Source organism: Lutjanus erythropterus, chromosome 6 (assembly GCF_056507025.1).
Source record: "Lutjanus erythropterus isolate fLutEry1 chromosome 6, fLutEry1.hap2, whole genome shotgun sequence".
Taxonomy (NCBI): domain Eukaryota; kingdom Metazoa; phylum Chordata; class Actinopteri; order Lutjaniformes; family Lutjanidae; genus Lutjanus; species Lutjanus erythropterus.
This window is the reverse complement of record NC_139322.1, coordinates 35,840,073-35,864,454: the sequence shown is the minus strand read 5'-3', so window position 1 is coordinate 35,864,454 and position 24,382 is coordinate 35,840,073. Positions and strand designations below refer to the sequence as shown.

Sequence of the window (24,382 nt, the reverse complement as noted above, 5' to 3'; positions counted from 1 at the left end):
TGAAGTTTTTCACTAATGACCGTAGATTTCATAAGTTTGAAGACATTTTGAGTTTGAAAAATGAATTACACTTCATAATTATCCTGTTTGACTACATTTCAAATTGTAATATAATTGTAAATTTACATACAAAACCTCTCATCATTCATTCAGTGATCCACGATTACCTGCTGTCAGGTGTATTGGTCGTATATCTGCACATGTAGGTTTCTGACGTCTCTGTCTAGGAGAACATCTTCACTTATTCTGTCCTCTGTCTCTGAGATGAAAACTTCCCCTTAACCTTCTTCTCTTGCTGCAGTCATCAATCGTCCCTTGCTGTGGCTGTGGCAAGTCGTTTTTTTTTTTTCTCTCAAGTCATTTTCATATTGAGACATGTCCTCTTTATTTCTGTGACACTCCGATCCTCAGGCAACATGGCATTAACAACATTTGCTTTTCCCAAGTCTTTGCTTAAGCAGCTCTTTTAATTCCACTGCTGACGCTGTTAAAATGGCAGATTTTCCTTTATGGATCTCTGACAGCAGGACGACAAACTCAACAACAAACAAAAAAGTTCTTCTTTTTTCTCTTTAATGCCATTTTCATGAATGAACACCTTCTGACATGTGGGGCAGGAAGTGCAGCCATATATGGTATTATTGCGGCATTGTTATTTACACTGTTTTCTGAAGTTACAAGCGTTTTTTGAATTTGATGTGGCGTGTTCGTACGAGCCCTTTGTACAAAAAAAAGTAAGAATTGGACAATTTGAATATCCAAGCCTTTCATCATCATTTTTGTAGTCTATAAGCAGCGAGCGCAGGTTTGGACAGGTGGTCAGAACCACTGAGGGGAACAGCGCAGAAGTCATCTCCATCAGTTGGGAGTAATTTAGACTGAAGATTTGAAGAAACAGAAACCGGTGGCAGGCAGTGCTTTACCTTTTATCTGAAAGATAAAAAAAAAATGGGAAATACAATAAAAAACAATTTTAAAATAAATTTTAAAAAATCAGGCAGTAAAATTTAAATAAAACAGACTTAACTATTCTAACTTCTAACTTCGCCTTTCCTCCCTGATATGTTTGGGTGAAAAGCTGCGTCTCCAATTTTCTTTTCTTTCCTTTCACACCTTTTAGCATTTTTCAAAATTATGCAATGGGTGGAGTTCTACTTTAGTACAGATTTTCACTGGAGAGACGTGTCTGATAAGTGCATTATGAGCCCGAGGGGAGGATCACTGAGGACTGACGAGGACTGCAGGGAAGAGTCCTTGTAAGGCCAGTTTGGCCTCACCAAAACTGGGGGTGAAAAAAGGTGTAGCAAAATAAAAGAATAAGAAAGAAAATAAAAAAAGAGGAAAAGGAAAGAAGAAAATTTCTCACTATTATGTATTTCACGCTACAGTGAGCGTTTGACACATCCAATTTCTAACCTGAGACACTTACTGTGTCTTTGTGTAGCTGGGAGGGGTTAGAGGGGAGGTTATGGCATAACAGATCTGTGTGTGTGTGTGTGTGTGTGTTTGTGTGTGTGTGTGTGTGTGTGTGTGTGTGTGTGTGTGTGTGTGTGTGTGTGTGTGGTTGTCTCTGCTCAAAGCAGTGGAGTTGGAGCCAGATAATAAAACATTTTTTTTTTTTGGATTGAATATGTTGTTTAAATAAGCTTTCACTATTTGAATGTGGCCATCTCACAGGAGGGGTGTTTATTTTCTGTTGGAGCTCTTTATACGGTTGTGTGTGAGTGTGCGTGTGTGTGCGGGAAAGAAATGATCATTTCACATTTGTTTCCCTCTGGGGAGAATACATTCAATGCCCTTAGGCGCACACACACACACACACACACACCCCTCCTAGCCTCTCCCGAGGCGCTTTAGCACCTCCATCACCATTATAAGCTCTTAAAACCAGCCTGATACCATGAACCGCCGCTGTCAGTCACAGCAGAGTGAGAACTTAGAATGACTAACTCCTTTTTGTTGCACAGAACTGACAAATGATTGTGTGCCTGATTAGTTTAAAACCGTGCACATGCATTTTGTTTGCACACATTTTCTGCCTAATTGCTCAGCTTTGTTTTCCGCCGCCTGAGATCTGTCACCAAGCGTGAAAAGCGTGCAGCTCTTCCTCATCAAAGCGGATGTGTTGTTTAACGCAAATGCTAGCATAAGCCCTTCAAACGCTAAAAAGATGTTTGGCGTCTCTTCTTAATTGCATGCCGCTGCAATTACACAAGTTATTTCTAAAGGAGGAGGAGGTGGTGATGTGTTTTTTTTTTTTTTTTCCTGCTTCTCATCCACGCCTACTTTGCCTGTCCCTGAAGCTGACCTGGTGGCTCACCAATCTCATTGTCATAATTACCATCATCACAATCACTATTATCTTAATTGGCCTTATCTCCTCGTTAGCTGCTCGTTAGCTAATTGACTCGGAAAATATCCCGCCAAACGCTTCGCGGCGAAACAAAAGGCAACAGACGGAGATCAAGAGGAGACATCTGCCTGTTGAGAGAAGAGAAAAACTACGACAAGCTCCGGCTCATCTGTCACAGTAATGACTGTCTCAACAACTGTACACAATTATGTGGAGGAAAAACTACTGCCGCAGCCGCCACACACACACACACACACACACACACACACACACACACACACACACACACACACACACACACACTTTTTCCCGACAAGTACTTGCATAAAACACACAGTCAGACCTAGACAGATGCTTAATGACATGTTCACACAGACCTAAGGAGACGCACAACCATAGAAGTGAAAGAGAACGCAATTATACACCGGGTACGACACACACATATACCCTCCTCACACACACACACATGCTATGGAGCCTCTGTGTGTCAAAAAGCCAATTATAGGACATTGAAAGAAATGGGATGAAATACTGTAATTACAGCACGCTGATCTGTGTGGAAATTAGGACGAATAGCAGAAAATATCAGAATTATCATCAATTAAAGCACGCGAGAGGTCTCAGCTATCCATTTAATGACATGGAGATGGCTTTAGAAAAGCTAAGAAAAGAAGAAGAAACTAGTTCTGCGCTGCAATTTGCCCCGCATTTAAGCAACGCAGCGACATTTTGGATGGTTTCAAGGAGAATTCACGTCATTTCCCGAAACAGTAAGCTCTGAAATCACTCCTAAAAGAAAGGGAATGTTTTCCTCGAAGCATTTCATGAATAATCTGTATGTTTTTTCTTTTAATCTGACCTCCTTCTATCGCTCCCTCTCTCTCTCTCGCCCTCTCTCTCTCTCTCTGCTCTGTCCCTGCTGTTTCTCTTTTTGTTACTTCTTGAGTCCCTCATTTCCCTCCCTGTTTGTCACACTGTCCCCACCCTCTTTTTCTTCCCTGTGGCCATATTTCTGCTCATTTTCCTGCTTCCTCTTTCTTTCTTTGCGTTTTGTCTCTTTGCCGTTCTCTCTCTCTCTCTCTCTCTCTCTCTCTCTCTCTCTCTCTCTCTCTCTCTCTCTCTCTCTCTCTCTCTCTGTGTGTCACTGTGTGTAGCTGTAGGGTTATGGAGTCTTATGGTGTCAGTGGTAATAGGGTCCCATGGGTGCATACTACTGTTGGGGTCTAGGAACTGCCTGCATAATATGAAAGTGGGGGCTCTTGCTCTCCTGTCCTACTTAAAAAAGGGTCCGCGGCTGGATGCGTGTATGTATGCGTCAAACTTTGAAGTGACACGACGACCACCAAGACAAGTTTTTTTTTGCCTTCCTTATGGGGACAAAACGCAAGAACTTTTGATCACAAAGTACATACTGATTTTGAAGTTGTTATGGTGAATTCTGTAGGAGGAGTTTGTTAAAACACAACACGTGGAAATCACCAGAAGCGATAACAAATTTTCAAAATGCCCGACTTCCTGTTGGGTTTACGTGATGGGTCCAAGAGACTTTTTTGTGCATCTGGGCATGACACGTGTATACCGATTTTCATGCATATCAGTGAAACATGTCTTAGGAGCTTGGGCTCACCCATCCTGGAAAACTATACCTCATGTAAATTTGCTCCGTGACTGTTGCAAGTGCCAAATTTGTTTTGAATATGATAAAGCTCCCAAAAAGGCAATTTACTTTTGTCGTAATAATAATAAGTCCTTCGGTTTCAATAAGGTCCTCACACCAATGTCAGCGCTCAGGCCTGAAATATCTCTGTGACATAAATATGCACATATATTCTTGTCCAGAATAGTTAAATATAAAGTTCTAAATATTAAAAATTCATTGCAACACACATCGATTAGGGTAAGGTTTAGGGTCAGGCAAGTAGTTGTAAATCATTAGGGTTAGGTCAAGTCCTCAGGAAATGTGTGTGTGCATGTGAGTGTATAATAATATGTGGTGTATATACAGCTTCTTCAGCGTCTTGTGGAGCTTTAGGGATGCTGAAGGAAGTCCTGCAGCATGAATTATATTTACATTTAGTGTTTCTCTCCCAAATGCATTATATGAATCCCTGAGGATTTCCTTCATCATACAAAAGGTGGTTTTAAAACGAAAAGAAAAAACTTGACTTGCAATGCTCGGCAATGCTTGGAATCAGGCCTGTTTTCACGTGATGGGCCCTGACTGGTGACCGGCCAGTCAGCATCACAAATCCGATTTTGTGCCCGTCATCGTCACACACGTGTTCTGCACGATATTCACACAGAGCAGCTGACAATGTCGCAGAACAGCCGTAAACTTTGTAGCTCTTCATGCTAATGCTAGCCAGCAGCAGACTGCTGTTCACAGACAGTTAAAATCTCACCTCCTGTTCTGGCTGAAGAATAAACAACCTGTGTTGATGCGTCTCTTCAAACATTTTCTCATACAGACTTGTTTAACTTCTGTGTCTGTTTTTCTCACAGCAAAGTTTTACTGCAGCAAACTGTTGCACCCTGTCAGTCTCCAGTTTGTTTACATCTGCGTCCCCCCAATTCATATTCTTAATATAAAACTATAATGAGGCTCCAGAATGGATGGCCTTTTGGGTAATCTCTATAAATAAATTTTGAAGAGCTAATAAAAAGTTAAATCATCATCAGACTGTCATTGTTTGAATCTTGTGGAAGTCAGTTCCTGTTTTATTTTGTTGCCTTTGCCTCTTCCCTTGTTTCTGTGTCGTTACTTCCTGTCTTTGTTTTCCTGCCCTTTTGATTTCTGATTGGTTTCACCTGCCCCTGATTAGCCTTTTTGTGCATTTTGTGTGCTGTCCCTCTTTCAGTTGTCAGGTGTCGATTCCAGTGTCTCTGAGTCTGCTCCGAGTGTTCCCCATGTTCCTGTCTTTTGTTCTGGATCTTACTCTGTGATTTTGGACTCGTTTTCACTCTTTACTGGACTTTGGAGTTTGTTCTTTTACCTGAAAACCTCACATTTTGTTTGTTTCTTTTCAGTAAGTAAATCCATCTTTTGTTCATTTGCTCATGTGTCCACATTTTCAGGTTCTCCTTTTACTGAACTTTAACAAAAAAATGAAACTGGAGCCATGACACAGACTATAGCTGATGGGTCCTGAGATTATATTTAGGCCAATGTGTTCCACCTCTGTCCCCTAGCTCATGGTGAAAATACAACATAAACCAGTTGTAAATGGTAAAATAGAAGTAGAAAAAGCTAATGCCTGATGTATCTAACCAGACGTCAAATCATCGTTTTTTAGATCTAATGCCTGGCCCAGTCCTTTTTGTACAACAACAGTGCAACAAAAAGTGCCTCGAGCTACAAAAAACACGTTACTCTAACTGACATACACAAGAAACAAAATCAAGAGGCACAACTGGCAAGCTGAATGTCAGAATGTCAGCCGCCCAGACAGACGCTCTTGCCGGACTTGTATGCTGTTGTTACCCCAGCTGCATCCCAGTGATTGGTGGACTGGAGTAGGACTGCATCAATCCGTAGGCCAGACGTGACAGAAACTAAATTTCAAAGTGTAGTACAGTGTCAATTATTGATTAAATTTCACAAATAGGTATTGGGTTTGCCCTGAGATGAACTGGCGACTTGTCCAGGGTGTACCCTGCCTCTTGCCCAGTGTCTGCTGGGATAGGCTCCGGCCCCCCTGCGACCAGTCCAGGATAAGCGGTTACAGGCGATGGATGGATGGAGGTATTAGGTTCTTTTAACATTCAATTTTTCACAGCTTTTTTGTGCCAAAACCTTCATTGGGTACCTTTAAATACCCAGATTTTTTTTTTAATACTGGCATCTAAAACTCAAATTCTTCCAAAGTATTCCAGATGAATGTTGTACATTTATTTATGAAAACCACAGGCTTATCATGACCTTTTCCTTGTGTATGTCTGTGGCACCCACTGTTCATCTCAGTGTTAATATATATATCTATCTATATATATATGTATATATATATATATATATATATATATATATATATATATATATATATATGTATATATATTTCAGCATTTCTGAGGCAGCGCATGAGTAACTCATTGTGTTTGCACAGTGCAGTTTCACTTGTACTTGGCTGTCGACTCTGGTGGGTTCTTTTCCAATAATAAAGACAAAGATAGAAGAGTCACATAACGAGAGAAGGACAGAGAAAGAAACAATAAAATGACACGGAGGAGGAAACATCATCACTGCAGTGTCTGCTGCCAACCTCTTCCAAAAATGGGCAACTCTCATCCCTGCAGCCAAATGCAGAAAGTCAGTGTTTGATAGCAGTGTGGAGTTACAGTTCTATGCAAGAGACATCATATAGAAAGTGGCACTGATGATGTGATATCTGAAGCAGATACTCAAGAGGGATCAGCCACAGCTTGTCAGAAATTAGACAGCTTGATGACAGGTTTGAACGTACAACTGAACAGTTTTTAAACAAACATAAAGCACAGTTCATGACAGTATTCATTTAATACCAACTTATGTGAATGTGCTTCTGTGCCGGCCTCTCTGCAGGAGAGAGATTATATCTTTAGAAACCACTGACTCACTAAAATTGAGCCAGCTGTGATGGCAAAACCAAAGCGAACACCACATTCAGTTCTAAGCAACTCTCCGCTAACACACCTCCCTAAACCAAAAGAGGCTTCGGATCCATCCAGCTCAACCCTGGTGGATGTACGCACCGGGGGGTCCAAACAGCCCCAAAGACCTCCTGTCAATGCATCAGTTTGGAAGTAAAAAGATTATGGGTATAAATGAGGAGTCTACGGGAGAGGCTCCCCACTGTAAGCCTTTCAAGTCCAAAAAGCTCCGGTTTCCTTGCCAAACAGCATTTCAAAGAGAAAATATCTAATGACAGTCTGGACAAACTCCTGCAATGCAAACCATTAAGCATTTATCTCAATCATAACTGCCCTGATGCATGAACTTACTGTATGAATGATGTTTTCACTGTTTAGTAAAGCTCTGTATGAGACCATCCATCTCTGGATGATAAAAGCTTGCTCGCATTGATCATTTGTGCATCTTTGGTCCACCCCAATCACTTTCTGAACTCTTACAAACTCTAGATACTTGTACAATATTCAGTCCATGCAATTTTTCCTTTTTTGATGTTTGATCATTATTCGGTATGTTATTTTTTCTGTATGTGTTGCAGTGTTTTCTGATGTAACTAGAATTACAACAACAGAGGCAAGTACTTTTAGGAACAACAGTATACGCTGCCTGGCCAAAAAAAAAGTCACACACTCTAATATTTCCTTGGACCACTTATAGCTTTCATTATGACATGCGTCATGGTATCGTTCTGATGCTTATGCAATGTCACAACATTTATTTCTGTCCAGAGTTGCATTAATTTTTCACTAAGATGATGGGAGAGTTGGACCGCTGTGTAAAGTCTTCTCCAGCACATCCCAATGATTCTCAGTGGGGTTCAGGTCTTGACCCTGTGGTGGACAATCCATATGTAAAAATGATGTCTCATGCTCCCTGAACCACTCTTTCACTATTTGAGCCCCGTGAATCTTGACATTGTCATCTTGGAATATGTCTGTGACATCAGGGAAGAAAAAATCCATTGATGCAAAAACCTGATCATTCATTATATTCAGGAAGTGAACTGATCTCAGTTTTTGGGCTCATAATGTTGCTGAACCTCAACCTGAGCAACTGAAGCAACCCCAGATCATAACACTGCCCCCACAGGCTTGTACAGTAGGCACTAGGCATGATGGGAGCATCACTTCATCTGCTTCTCTTCTTACCCTGATGCCCCCATCACTCTGGAACAGGGTAAATCTGAACTCATCAGACCACATGACCTTTTTCCATCACTTCAGAGTCCATCAGATGAGCTTCGGTGATAAGTGGTTTTCTTAAGGCTACGCAGCTGTTTAGTGGAGCTGTGGAGTTCTCTTCACATTGTGTGAGGAAATGTCAACTGATTTCACCAAACGTTTAAGTGATCGCGATCATGCAAGATTTTTTCCTGACCACATTTCTTCCTCATTACTATCCTTCCAGGTTTTAATAATGCATTGGACAGTTCTGAACCCAGTTTTAGTAGTTTTATCAGTCTCCTTAGGTTTTTTTCTTTGCTTGATGCAGGTCAATAATTTGACTCTTCTGAAACAGAGTAACATCTTTTCCTCGACCACAGGATATGTCTTCTGACATGGTTGTTTAAGAAATGAGAAGCTCCTCACTGCATCAGTTAGAGTTCAATAACTTGTTACCAGCTAAAACATATTAATCACTGCAGTAATTATCCAGTGGAAGGCTCTTATCTATTTGCTTAAATTTGTTAAATCCAGGTGGTGACTTTTATTTGGCCAGGCAGTGTACATTCTCTTACCCCCACACACTCGCACACACACCTTAGAATGAAGGCCTTGAATGGCTGACAGTGAGACTGTATTGGTGTCTCTCTCAGGTTTACGTATGAAAAAAGGTCACAGAAGAGCTGGACTCCTACATGCAAGCATGTGCAGAACAGGAACCTGCTGTAAACCAGTTTTAACTGAGTCAGGCCCAATTAATTGTAACAAATTTTTATTATGTTACTTTTAATCTTTTCCAATATAATAAACAAACAAAAAAATACATTAGAATTTCCAAATTAATGCAGCAACCATCCAGCTGTCACTGTAGTGTCACTCAAATCTAAACATGACTAAGAGTCTCGAGCCACACGCAGCTCTGCCAGCCTAATGGTCTACAGATAACAAAGAACACAAACCCAGACAAACAAAACAAAAAATGAAAGCAAATCCCGAGCACAGCATGATAGGTAACAGTAACCTTTCCATCATAACACACAAGATCCCACATGATATATTGAGACTTTTTCACATAATACTTAATGGTCCCCATCTTTAATAAATTTAAGGAAGCTACCCACATTTCAGTCAATTTCGACACAGAATCCCTCTTTTTTTCACCCATAGTAGCTCGTATGAGGCTGTAACAGTCATGAGCTCGACCCAGTCCTTATAACAAGGTACACTTGTATTTTTCCAGCTCCATAGTCGAGCTGGCAGAACAGATTTGTCTCCATGAAGACAAAATCACGGTGTCCTTGGAAAGGGCTAATCCAACCACTCCTCAACTGTCCAACCACTCAGGTCCAAAATGGGGAAATCAGCAAGTAGTGGACCGTGTTAGCATGCTGCCAGCAAGCCAGAAAGTCAGGTGACCAGAATTTCTTGGCAATCTTCATCTAATAGTTCTTGAAATATTTAAGATCTCTGTAAAGAAAAAACGGTTTGTGGAGTGAGACCATTAAACTTTTGCTCAAGATTTCTATGTTCAGGATTTTTTTGCGTGGACCTGAAATGTGTCTTGGTGACTTGTCAGAGCCATGGTCCCCCCAACACTATAATTTACATTATGTCACTTGACCTGCATAACATTACATGACTTGTGTAATGTAATATATTTATGTTAACCCCATCCATGATATTTTCCTAAACTTAACCATGTAGTTTTGTTGCCTAAACCGGAACATAACTGCGACTGTTAACGTGTCTAACGTAAAGTAACTTATGTAACACAGTGAAGGCCTGATGTTGCCTGTCACTGGTACTGTACACCCGGGCTACAATGCCTGTGAAAGTAGCGCATATGCATTGAGGACCCTCTTGCTTTTCAAGGCTCATATCAACAGGTTAGAGCATTCACAGCTGCAGCCATACTTTATCTAGAGATCTGGCATACCGCCTTTTTTCGCTCAAGGTTCTGGACAGTGAAAATGATCTACTGACTGAAATCATACCAGCAACCGACACCTTTTAGTATAGTTTCAAAGTGCGTATCTACAGGTAGTGTGGCCCAGTCATTATATGTCATTTTGGGGATCATTGTCACTTGAACTATTCGGTTGTTTAGGTATGAGGACATGTTGTAGTCTTATACTGCTAATTCTAACAACAACATGCAGAAATAACTCACCAGTGCATTTTCTGTGTGTGGCACAGTGGTGGGTGGTTAACACTGCTGCCTCACAGCAAGAAAGTTCTGAATTTGAATCCCCCAGCCTTCTTAGTTCCCTAGGATAGGGAGTTTGTGGCTGGGGCAGGACCTTTCTGTGCAGAGTCTGCATGTTCTCCTCGTGTCCGTGTGGGTTCTCTTCGGGTACTCCGGCTTCCTCACGCAGTCCAAAGACATGCAGCAATGATAGGTTAATCGATAACTCTAAATTGTGTGAGTGGTTGTCTGTATGTGTTAGACCTGAGATGAAGCATTTGCAGATGATGGATGGATGCATTTTCTGTTAAGTAAGCAAGGGACACAGTGACCAGTAATACATTGTTCATAATAAATGAATGAAAGAGGAAGTAGTTCAGGTTTATCTCATAAAAGCACACAGTTGGAACCTGTAGTGTTCCAGGACCAGGGACAATTGTGCTTCAGGTGCATCCTTCACCTAAAGACAGGCATGTTATTGGTCTTATCGACCAGAGATAGCAGTTAACTAGTCATCTGAAGCCCACCTTACATTGTCTATCAATAAACTGTTCATGCACTTTGGTTAATTCCCCATTTTTAATTAAACATTTTAAAGAAATTTTTCGTCCAGTTCACATTAGACTGCAAGAAAGCCTAATTAAATTGGGATTTCATTAAGATATCAGATGGTCCGCTGCTTGGATTTTATATGCAACCTTTCTCTTTTTATTTAATTCCATTGCTTTTTACTTCCCTCCCAAGTTTTATTCAGTGACTCATACTGCATTAATTATATGAATAGAAGAGAAAGCCTTTTTTCAGAACTGAATTTCAATGGTGGCCTTGTAAGATATTTTGGCATGTCTTTACTTATTTAATCATTTGATTTCAATCAATTTAGATTTTCATTCTTTTATTCACTCATCAGAGGCTCCATCTACCACAAATCCCACCAGCAAACATCACCTTTAACCTCACTTTTAGTCATAACATGTAATTAGTAGGCAGTCCCAGATACTGATCGCATAACTATCTGTTGTCTCACTGAGTTACATGTCAGTTTCGTGCAGTTCGTGAGCGTAAATTGTCGGCTGGTGTTCACCAGAAAAACAAGCACCTAGATCAAATGTGTAAGCAGCTTATTTCAACAAATATTTCTTCTTACTGTTAGGTAGCTACCTCTAGTGGGCCTAGTAAGTATGACAGGAGAAGCATAAAGAATGACAAAGAAGTAGTTGGGGTGGGTGGATGGCTCAAACAAACACGGGACTTTCACCCAGGAGTCTGGTGTCCGAGTCCTTTGGGAAATGGTGTAGGCCCACCTGATTCCTCTCTGTGCCGGCTCAGAACTCAACACTCGGCCAGCTCACTCCATCACCGCTCTTTGTCAGGCACTACCAGTTCCCTATCATCTCATTTAATTACTCTGGCATGCCCCTTCCAAACTAGGTACACCCACCCCTTAGCCTTACTTAAGTTTCGTTATGTAAATGACTTCCCTTTGTAGTTTCATTGCCTAAACTGAGCCAAATATTTTTTATTATCAATCTTAACCAAACTGTGACTATTTTAGAACAAAAACCATGTATAATGTCACATGAGTTATGACTTAGATAGCGTAGTTAAGCTCTGATAAGCCTATTGCTGCCAGTATCCTCCAATGGATTTCAGACTTAATGACAATCAACTTATTCTGTCATGTCCTGTAGGTACAAGGATGTTTCGGCAATTGCATGCGATATCAAGAAATGTTCAAGTTTCTTGAGGGGAGGACCCCTTCATGTATGTCCCTTGGAATAATTAGATGTAACCTATTTTATGTCTACACCTCTACGTAGTTATGTGAAAGAATAACACAAAAAATCCATGAAATTCCATGTGAATGCAACTAAGGATGCCTATAATATACTGTACATAGACACATCATGAGAGTGTGTTTTACTCTTTGTGCATACATAAAATAAAATGCAGATTCATATTATTTAGATTATTTTAAATAGCCTAATATACATGGAAGCTATAAAATAGGCTAAGTAAAAAACATTGAAAGACCGATACTAGGCCTAGCCTGGGACTTTAATGTGATAAAGCGACCATGTTTCCACCTGTAATTGGTGATGTGTGAGTGATGCATGCTTGACTGGCAGGAGGAAGATTTATTGACAGTTATAGATTGTTACATTAGACTAAATCTAAAGTAATTCACAGATTACAAAGTTAAAGTTAGATTTAAAGTTAAATTTCTAAATTTGAATGACCACTATGAGCTGAAAATGACCTGGAACATGGACACTCCGTCTAGCAGCTTTATTGGACATGTTTGAGGATGGGAGGATGGTGACACAATGGTATTTTTTGTTTCTTCTTTGTCAGGTTGTTGGAACTGAAGTGAGCTGAAGTGAACTGCTGGGCTGATTTGGACTGAGAACCACTGAAGGTACGTAACTGACCACTGGGGAGGGTGAAGGAGGCGGTGTCATTCATTCGTTGGGCTGATATAATGTTGGTGGACCATGGCTTTGTTGTGTCACTAAGCCATATTTCAGTTCCGAAGAAAAACTCTTTCCACAGACTTAAAAAAATTTTAATATTCATTGAACTACAAAGCCTTCTGTAAATCAATAAGATTGTTTTTTAGATTATGACCAGTCAAATGAATGAATCTAAAAACTTTTCACAAACCCTTGGCAGAATGCCACGGACCCCTGGGGGTCCCCGCATCCCTTTTTGAGAACCGCTGTCCTAACTGCCACCCTGCCACTCCTCAAACACAGAAACACAGAATAGAAATAGAGATACAAAGAGGCCCAAAGAGAAAAGCTGCTTTATTTTATTGAATTAATTCAGCTGAGAAAGAAATCCCATTTCCCCTTTGGGCTTAGCGTCCTATCAGGACAGACAATGTAACAAGAGTCTTAGTGCGACCAAGTCTGAGACGGGTCAGAAGTCCTGAGGGTCAGGTGGGTTTTATCACTGCAAAAGTCTTATCTGACATTTGTCACAGGGATAGGCCTAGAGAGATAATTGGAATGGGATTCTCTCTTTCTCTCCTACTGCATTTTCATCTCTCTTTACTTTCTCCTCTTTTTGGTCACCCCCTACACACACACACACACACACACACACACATCTTCTGCACATTTATCTTGACGCACTAAGTGTGTGTACCCAAGTTGGTCTGCAAGCCTTGCCTTCACATCTCTCAATATCTTATCTTCAAGTAAGACGCCCACGGTTGGCATTTTAAGACGACACATACCGACCGCGGCGCACACACAGATAACTGCCGCTACTACTCACTGTCACTCACAATGGCCCACACACAAGCTGTGAGTGTGTGTATGTGCAAGAGTGGGCGAATGAGGGATGCTTGTTTGTATGAAGAGGCATGTATTGGCTCAGGTTGAGCTCGTGTTGTGCTCATGCGGAGCGACGTGCGAGGGAGCTGGAGACGGCGGGAGTGCGCGCCTGTACTGTACGCGAGTCACTATTTATGCACAAGTCGATGCATTTTTGTTTATATCTGCAAGCATGTGTGTGTGTACTGGTTCTGTGTATCTGCCTGGTGCAAGCGATGGTAAGCACTGATTATACAGTAATGCTAGGGTTGTCAGGAAGCCAGCAGGCAGCCTGGTTTTAGCCACAGCGGGAGGTGGCACCATCATCACCATTATAACAGCCTCAGTTTCAAACTGAGAAATATGCCAGTCTGGACAAAAGGGTGTCTTTAAAAAAAAAAAACATTTCAGACTGTCTGTGAAAAGCAGGGCACTTGTACTTAATTGCCAGGGCGAGCTGCAGAAAACCACTTCACCTTGAGGTGCTGGTCATTTTGTATGGACTCTGTTTAACACAGATGAGTTGACATTGAAATATAGGGTGAGTTCTCAGAAATCAATTTTGAGCACTTACACTTGTGGTTTTCTAGCCATTTAGATAGTTGGTTTTATTCTCTGAGGTGGCCCTGAGACCACAACACCCTGCAACGTCCAACACCAATGAGGTAAGTGAAAGGAAAATGATTTAAGTTAACTTCGGTTTCAAGAGACCAAAATTTAGGAGATTTTCGTGCAGAATATGGCAGAAATGGAATATAATATTTATATTTGTTGTGTGTGTGTGTTTTCATTAGTGTATAATCACCTGAAAATAAGTATTATTATGTTTTGTTATCTTAGGATGAGTTGTTTATCTGCACAGGGAGTGGATCCTCTTCCACAAAGGACGCCATGTTGCACTGATGCTTCTACAGTAGCTCAGAATGGACAAACCTGATACTGGCTCTAGAGAGGGCTTTTGTGTTTTGTTTGGAATGGGAAGTGCAGGGGAGGGTATTCAGTTTTATGTATGTATATATTGGAATTGCCATTGTCCATCCATAGTCAGCAACCGCTTATCCTTGACGAGTTGCAGGGGCACTGGAGCCTATCTCAGCTGACATGGAGCGAGAGGAGGGGTATGCCCTGGACAAGTCGCCACTTCATCTCAGGGCTGACGCATAGAGACAAACAACCAATCATGCTCACATTCACACCTACGGGCAATTTTAGGTTATCAGTTAACTTATTGTGCTGCATGTCTTTGGACTGTGGGAGGAAGCCAGAGTACCTGTGGAGAACCCATGTAGATACAGGGAGAACATGCAAACCCTACACAAAAAGGTTCTGCCCCACAAAATGCCCCAGCCCCCCAGACAGCTGGGGGATTCAAACTTCTTACTGTGAGGCGACAGTGCTAACCACTGCACCATTATGCTGCCCAAAATTGCCATTAATGTGCTGACATTAGCATTGCTGTAGCAGTAATATTAACAGCCACTTCTACTTTTCTTCACGTGCTTAACATAAAATGACATCATACTTACACACATATATTTCCTTGGCTTTGTGGAAACAAATTATGAGTGCACTTTGCTAAGTGAGTTTGATACTCTAGCTCAGGGTTGCCAGATCTGTTTGACAGAACCAGCCCAATGGGCAATAAAACCAGTGCTGGCAGACAAAGAGCAGAGGCACATTGAATTTATCTCTGTTTATGTGCCATATCTGTGTGCACAGTGAGTTTGGTAGAATTTAGGTATGAAATAATTGCTTTATTTAAAATATGGATGTGTATTAATTACTATTATTAATACCATTTGCATGGAAAATAGGTCTGCCCAACCAGCAGACAAAAGAATCATCCTGCAGTAACACTTCAGAAGTTGCCCCCAGTAGACTCCACACTGACCAGCTACAGTAACCTCAAAGGGTCAAAACTTGAACTTATAATTCCCACAGAGTTTAAAAATACCACCCTGTCAACTACGTGCACAGACTTTCTCACTCTTTGTAATACTTCAGTTCACTTAAGAGGCACGTCAAAACGGTACCTTCAGAAATGATGCTACAGGAGTATCTACAGCGTCATAGTTTGAAGCAGAGGCATTGACCAAGCTGCTGCATTTGATGCTTTGGGTGTGAGAATGAGCTGATACTATTTGTATCACAATAAGTCATGGAATTAACTCTTTGAGCCATAACCATGGCAACAACTTGTGTGTCTGGGCATATGCATCAGTTTTTGCATGTCTGAATTTAGTTTTATGTCAGTGTCTTTAGTATTTTTTCAGTTGTTTGTGTTTTGCCTGCTTATGTCTTCTTTAGTTGGACCATGCTGAGCTCTCAGGGCCGCTGTGTCCACAACTAAGACAAAGCCCGACAACAATAGAGATGAATAGAATTTCACTTCTAGTCCTTAAAGGACTGAAAGATTACATACAAAACAACTCAACACCTTCTTGCATTTTATAAAAACGGTATCCTCGTTTCTCCACAGACCTAAATGTGAGATGTGCAACATGGAATTGGACGTGGAAGTGTAAAAAAGATAAGCTGCTTTAAAAAGTCACTAATACAAAAATTGGTGTGATACCAGTAATACCATTTGTGTTTCAAAACTTTAAGATTGTAGTTTTTGTCTCTCTGTTTTTTCTTTACTTGGGACTCAACAGGTCGTGTGCTTGTGGTGAAAATCAATCTTAACCAGTCTATTCACCCACAACAGCTGTTGCATTGATTTGAGTCAACTGACACAACAGACTGGCTTAAATGAAATCATCTAAAAAACAAATACACAAACAATAATTTCAGATTTCTCAGTACTTTACCTGAGGTGTTGTGGTAAATTTACGTTTAATTTTCCTGTCACTGTCTCTGAAAGTAAACTCAATATCCTATATTGGCTCAAATATAAGACTTTTTTTTAAGGACATTACCATTAAAATATGGAAAATGAGTTGTGTCCACAACATAAGATGTTCTTTTTGAATGGAAAAGTACAGGTGTAACACTGGCTCCCTCAGATAGTGCTGCATTATTGTTGTATGCAGGTTGTTTGTAGCCTTAATGTTCCTCGGCGAGCGGGTTTTTTGAAGCCTGTTTATCATGCGTCTGTTAGTCAGCCCTAAAGGAGGCTGAGTTCATGTGATGTGTTTTGCTTCCACAGAGGAAATAAATTCCTGATGAGCCAAAATGAGTCAAAGGCATCTTCCTGATGTCTTAACAACAAAAATGGACCGGGAACTGAATCATCCATCACACAGCCAAGAATTACTAGTACCTCGAAATGTCATGATAAAGAGCTCAAAAATAGTCAGAATAACGCTACCACGGAGAGAAAATCATTCCAACTGCTTTTTAAAACCTGACAGGAGAGTGTGCGAGTATAAGACTGATGAAGAATTTGTTGTGGGAAGGTTTTCTCCCAATAGAAGAGCTGTTTATACTGGTTTTATGGACACTGTCACCTTTTACATGTTAAACAGTCACTTATTTACACATCCAGTAGATAGGGAACACCATTATCGTTCATTTATAGTTGTGTTTCTTGCCGCCTGATGAATTCAAGTCCAATAGAAATATCTGGTTCTTTAGCAGCTAAATCCACACAGAGTTAGCTAGTTGCTACTATTTACCTAAAAACTGTCTGTTGCGACTGAAAAAAACCCTATGAGAGCAACCAGAAAGCCAAAACAACGGGGCAAAAATCTTAAAAAATCCCTGTGCGTTCATACAGATGACCCCTTTCTCATACAGGTAGTCAAGTGTTCCACTGTTAATACTAAAGGTACTAACTGGTTGATTCCACCATGCACCGCATGTCTGCACCACGGTTCTGATCTGTTCTCTGCATGATTGCACCTCTCTGCACCTCCAGATAAAGAAAATAAATCAAGATTTTTCAACTGAATTCTTTCAAACAGATGTTTCCTTTAATCACTGTATGCAAGCCAATGAAACAGAAAAATGAAATTCATCCTCAACAACACCAAGATTATACAGAACACATATACGCTGCTCTTCAGGGATACCTTTATATCTGCTTACTTTAATTTCCAGTGGTAGAGTACCAGTTCTTAACTGGGCACCTAGGGACCTCTATCCTCCCTTCAAATTAAAAGTTATGTAAGAGTCTGTGAACACAGATTTGAGCATTGATTGGAGCTTTGATTTAGACCAAATCGCTTTCCATTGTTCTTTATGGATCTTTAGTAGTTCTATATTTATGTTGCACTGCAAGTGGTTCCTGAAAATAAAATTTAAAGCAGAGAAGATAATACTGAATCCTCTTTTGCCCATGGATGATTTTGACTATCCCAGTTAAAGATCTTTTTGGTCAGCCTCTCCTCTGGCAATTGAACAAGGCGGTTCAAGTCATGTCATGAATCCTGCCTCCCAAAACATCAAAATACAAGTCAAATGAATTGGTTTCTGTCATTTTAAGTAGCTCTTATGACACTGTTGTTTCTTCAAGTGTTCATTTTTCTGATCAGAGGTTTTATTTACACCAAGTTTGACAACTGAGCTCTGCTTGCAATTTAGTCAGCCACCTGTGTGGGCGGGACTTTGATACCATTACCTCAACATTGGTCATTACAGCACAGACTCATGCTCCACATGATGTCACCAGCGCAGGATGGTACCGCTTGTATCCAGGATATTTGAGCTTTATTTTTGTACATTTGGACGAAGTCAGCATGTGTCATTGTCCTGTATTTACTGTCATTAGTCAAGACACTCTTTTCGCCATCCAGTGTGTGTCGCCCAACTGTGAGCTACATAATAAAAAGAGGACAAATGGTGTTGAACCAAACTCAAAGAAAAAGACAGAAACTGAAGAAAGGCGAAATGAGTAAAGCAGTCAGGCAGCAAATGTATACTGAAATTAACCATTGTAGAAGGCTTGTGTTTGTGGCTGATCAGTGTAACAGCCTTTAAGACACGGACCGTAATGAACTCGACGTAGCAACTTTGTTCTGCCGTTTCTATTTCACCCTAGCTGATTCTTCATTAGAGTCATTGGTACAATGGAATGCAAAGTGAGAGGAGATCAACCTCCGTCCTGTTCCGACTGTTTATCATTATCTGCTCCGTTGCTCCAGCCATACCTTCTCATCAAGACTTAGCCATCTGAAGAACAAAACGGAGGGGGAAGGCTCCTGTGTAGAGGCAATTAAGCTTCCAAGTTGCAAAACGCAAAAGGAAGTTCAACTTTCTTGCCTTAAAAAAAAACTTTGGTTCTGAAAGTTCTTCTCTTTGAGAGAACCGAATTTGAAAGACCAAAGGGCATCCAGCGGCATGGACAGAGACAGGCAGGCGCCGAGAAATTCTCTGCTTAAGGTTTGAAATAACGGAGCAGAGAGAAACGAGAGCAGAGCAGAGAGAGAACAGTCGCAGAGCCGGGCCAGAACAGAGGAGGCTGCTGTAGCTGGTCATTAATAGTCAACCAGGATATACCGCGGGGGGATTGCAGACCGTGGAGGCAGCTTGATAATTCAATCTGTCAAGCGCACGCTACAAGCTAGGCCAATTAACTGGAGAGGAGGCAGGCCTGACCCCAACATCCCTCCCTCCCTGCCTCCCTCATCCCTTCTGCGTTTGCAACATCCCTGGCGTGTGTTAAACCAACATCTATGCCAGTTAAACTGTCACTCCTGCTGAGGTCAGAAAGAACAGAAAAGTGTGTGTGTGTGTGTGTGAGCGCGTGTGGAATTACTTCATTCTGTTGCTGCAGTGTCTGCTCTAATAATAGGGGAGATGCAGCGTTTATGGACAGATGGCCAAACAACAACCGCTGGTAATTGACGGCTAATTGCGAACACTCGACAGGTGCACAGGCTTTCCAACAAATGAAACCTGAGCGATTTCTCTCTTTCTCTTGCAAATTTATTGCTACATCTTCTACTTGGTTCTTTCCTTTCTGTCACTACACCTGCTTTGTCTCGTCTCTCACTGCAGAAGAGGAGAACAGAGGATTAGGAGCGCTATCGCCGCCTCATCCCACACACCTTTTACCTTTGACAGCCGTTCGGCTGCATCCCAACGCTTCTAACAGATGATACAAAAGCGGCTAATTAAAACACTTAAAGAAGCCAAATAAATGCAAGTGCGGAGGTGTGTGTGGATGGCGTGGGAGCGTGGGGAAGGTGGCATGCCAAGTTAAGAGGAGCGTGCGCTTGGAAAAACATCTTTTAACGCTCACAGAAATAGAGGAAAAAAAAGAGCGTGGAGACCTTCAGCGAGCAAGGTCGCCGCGGAGTGTGAAAGAAAAGTGTCACGGTGAGCAACATACTGTTAGCCGGGTTTAGAACCAGATTGATTGGGCGTTTATTGTGGGAAAAAAAAGCTGAAATTGTATCACAGAAAACCCAAAAGCTCCCACATTTTGTTTACTGAACCTTCAGATATGCTAAACCGTCTTTTCGTGTGCGGTTAGGCAGGTGGACTCAAGCTACGCAGCTCCTAATGCTTCCTCTGTGATTTTCACACAATAATATCCGTCAAATGACAATAATTTCTTCAAAAGACAAAAAGAGATAGGCTGTGTTTTGAAATCCAGCTTGGGTAACACCTACAGAGAGGCACTTTGAATATCAAGCAAATGTTAAAAGGCTTTCAGGATCATTAGAATTCTGGATGCAGGCTTTCCAATTAGAAACATTCCTGCACTGTCGAGCTCTACTGTTGCTGCTGAGCCCCATGCAGGTTCAGTCTGTGTGTGTGTGTGTGTGTGTGTGTGTGTGTGTGTGTGTGTGTGTGTGTGATTGTGTGTGTGTGTGTTATAGGGTCTGTCTGTTTCACGTCACTATGTGCCATTTTCTGTCTTTCCTTTATGCTTGTTACAGGGTTGAAAAAGGACATCTGTGTATTCTGGATAGGGCTGCACAATCAATCGCAATTACAATAAAATCACAATATGGTCAAGTGCAATATCCAAAACCAGAGCCAGATCATGCATCAGAAAATGCATCAGAAAACAGCACTATGCTGAGGTGCTATAGCGCTGCGTAGGTGACCTGTCCTGAAAATCTTGTTCTCCAGATGAAAGAAATCAGTTGTTTGGTACAGACCTCAGTTATCATCACAAATTATTTTTTTAATTTTTATTTTTTAAAGTGAACATGAAAATCGTAATCCAAAACTGATCATTTCCACTAATCGTATCACAATCGCAATTTCAGTCCAAATAATTGCAATAATAATATACTTTTTTTTCTTACCAAATCGTGCTGCCCTAATTAAGGATGTGCATGATTAGCTGACTAAACGATTAAAGGCTGCAATCCTTGCCTTTATTAATGTACAATGCAGATTCCCTGTTGAGTCTAAACGCTCATTTATGGCCCTTTACATAAAAAAACAGACCCATTTCAACTGATGTAATTGTCCACATACCTCCATGTCTCATTTACATTGGCATTGATGTAAAGCAATACATCAACTGACAACAAACAAACATGGCAACGCCATTGTAATAAAGTACCTCTTGAGAAAGAGGCGAAAATAAATTAAATTCATCCATTGACTAAATCACGATATATGAACAGACAATTCTTTGCTAGCTAATGGACGACAAACATGTAGTGGTACTGCTCCATTTTGTCTGGATCCGTAACCGTCCAGAAAATGTACACAAGACGCAGAGTACAGACAGAAGTTATATGCGTATAATGTTAAGTGTAAATGACCCTCGAGATGTCCACCACTAGGGCTGTCCCCGTGCTAATGCCTTGATTGTCTGGATATTGTAAACCAGTGAGATAGAAAGTGGGGTAGATTATGTCTTATGGCAGTATTTTGATCTAGGAATGAATATAGGACTGTTTGTAGGCTAAGTCAGAATAAACTGGCCTAGAGCGATGCTTAACCACATCCAGCACAGGCATGCAAATTAGGGTGGCAAAATCCTTAATCTATCATTGGTAACATTCATATTATTTAAAAAATAATAATAATAGTAAAACTTTGCTCATATCAAACAATACCAAATGTGTTTTTTCTCCCCCTGAGTCAAACCTTTATTTCCATCACAACATACTGCATATTCTCTGACAGCATTAGAAGGACAACAATACAGGTCTACATATTGAACAGATATACTTGAATATCTGACAACATGCAGAGTAAACTCATAAAAACAATCTGTTGTTTTTTAGATCCTTGATAGTGGATCGATTATATCGATCTATCAATTTTATTTTCGTCTATTATCGATTTTACTTGACTGATCAAATTCTTGATTGTCGCTGAATCATCATCATCCCTAATGTGGACGTCAACCTCCAAGAAGAGTATTTTATCAGACAATGTTTTAAACATACAGTATTTAAGTTCTGCCACTCTGAAGGTCTTTCTCACAATACAACAACAATAACAAGAGACAGTTTAATGACAGTTTGTGAATGATGTGGGATCTTGAGAGTTGTTGTCTGTTTTCTTACAACCACCATAACAGATGAAGATCTATCTGACATGACTCAGATACAAAACCATGACATCAAAATCATTAGGAGGTAATATTCAAGTTTTATTCAGGTTACGTTTAGTCAGGTTCTCCCACTTCCCTCCTCACTTTCTGATGTATCCTGTGTTTCTAGCAGCACCGCCATTATTGCAGAGGAATGTCGTGTCTGTCGCTCATCTGTTGGCCACGTCTAGAAGGGTATCCAAGACTTGCAAGACTCTGGCAAGATTTTTCATGGTTTTGGTTAAAATGGTCGCTCTCATCTCAATCTTTGGCAGATCTGGAGTTCCCTTCTAGACGCTGTGTCTTCTGTTGCCTACTGGCAGTGACAGCATGGATAATTGGACTGATGTTAAACAGTGGCCCTCGGTAACTGATGAAGGTGCCTTTTTGGATGGCAATATTAATGTTCTTCAGATTTTTAAATTGTATTTAAACAACGGAAATAGACAGAATTCGAGGGTGGAGACACAAAACTTACCACCTCGGCCACATTTAAATGATAAAGTACTGTGAAATATATGTTAAAAAAAATACATGAATTCATATTCCTATAGGTGTTCAAGATACTCAGGAAGTCCTTTCTGTTAATATTCTTGATCCACTTCTGGCGAACAGCTCGTCATACCCAGTGAATCTATGTACATTCTCAGGCAGGGGCAGTCTTTATGACATGAAGGCTATCTTGCATTCCGTTTTTTTTTTGTTTTTTTTCTCTCAACACTACTATTGAGGCAGTCAACAGCTGCACATATTCTTCCCGACTTCCTAGACATTGCTAACAGAATAAAAACTACATGTAAAAGAAGAAAATTCACTTGAAAGCTTGCATTCAAGTATGCACATACAATAGGGAGACGCCACCGCAGCAGTGCCACCTCTGGTTACCTCGCAGGATTTGTCTAGACCAGGGGTCTGCAGCCTTTATGATCAAAAGAGACATTTTTGGCCAAAAAAAGGGGGAAAAAATCTGTCTGGAGCTGCAACTGTTAAATGCTCTCTTTTCCCTGAAGACTATTTTTTTTGGACAGCCATAGCTTATGGAGACTCAAGAAGACGAGCCACCATCACAATTTAGAAGAAACGACCCCCCGAGCTGTAGACACAGTTTTTGATATTTTAGTTGAAGAAATATGAACACTTTTTTGAAATTTGTTGTACAACATACTGCAATAGATTTTTGAGTTTTGTGCCCAACTCAAAGTTTCAAAAACTTTCTGATGACCTTTAGTTGAGATAATTTACTATTCTTCCTTAGATACATTTATAGTAAAAGTTAAAGTTTGATTTGTTACTATTTTGTTGCCTAAAAATAAAATGGCTTACACTATAATTTTTTAAATACAACATTTTGGGGTTTCTAAAATTCAAATTAAATTTATCTAAAGAAGAAAAGTAAATTATCTCAACAAAAGATCAGTAGCCGGTAAAACTTTTTCAAAACTGAAGAATTTGATTTGGGCTCAAAACTGATGTACTATGTATGTAGCACAGACCTACAACAACAAAAAATTATAAATATTTAAAAATGTATAATGTTATTAATTTCCACATCACTGGAGAGGAGCTGAAGAGCCGCATGTGGCTCTGGAGCCTCAGGTTGCAGACCCCTGGTCTAGACCAACTAGTTAGTAATAGATAGCAGGAAATGCATTGTCACCTTGAATAAATTACAGATTTCTCTGCATTTGAACATTATCTGAAATATTTTTTTACATTTTTAGATATTTTAATGCAGAAATGATACACTTCATAGCTTAAAATACACACAACATTTTTCAGATATTTTAAATATTGAATAATACACTGTGCTAAATTTGACTTATTACTTTTTTACTAGTTAAACTAGTTAGAAATTCCATTTAATTGACAGTGAAATGATTTGCTAAAAACATCCATACTGTGCATACCATGTGGCTGTGAAATCGAACACATAATAATATCAGTTTTGAAGAGTCTGGCTTTGATAGTCCTCCACCAAAGATGTGTCTCCAAAGAATTATTCGTAGAACGCCAGACAGCTTCCATGAAAGTGTACTCTAACTTTCTGTGAAGGGAAGAAAGATGTAAAGTTTTGCATCAAAGAGCCTCAAAAGAATCTCCCTCCGACCACAAAAAAAAGAGGATCTACAGTGGTTTTGCGCAAATTCTCAGATGAGCTTCTTCAGAGGGGAGTCCAAGGAGGTTTCAGAGAGTGAGAGCTGAAGCAGGTGGAGTAGCAGAGAGAGAGAGAGAGAGAGAGAGAGAGAGAA

At 40.5% G+C, this 24,382-nt stretch overlaps 1 long non-coding RNA gene across 1 annotated transcript in view; it reads left to right on the top strand.

Annotated features, from left to right (window-relative positions):
- The window catches only part of LOC146325664 (uncharacterized), a 270,604-nt gene that overhangs the window by 173,964 nt on the left and 72,258 nt on the right, over positions 1-24,382 (top strand). The window contains exon 3 of the long non-coding RNA XR_014770652.1: positions 12,720-12,783. This is a non-coding gene — a long non-coding RNA (uncharacterized LOC146325664). The remainder of the gene's footprint in view (positions 1-12,719; positions 12,784-24,382) is intronic.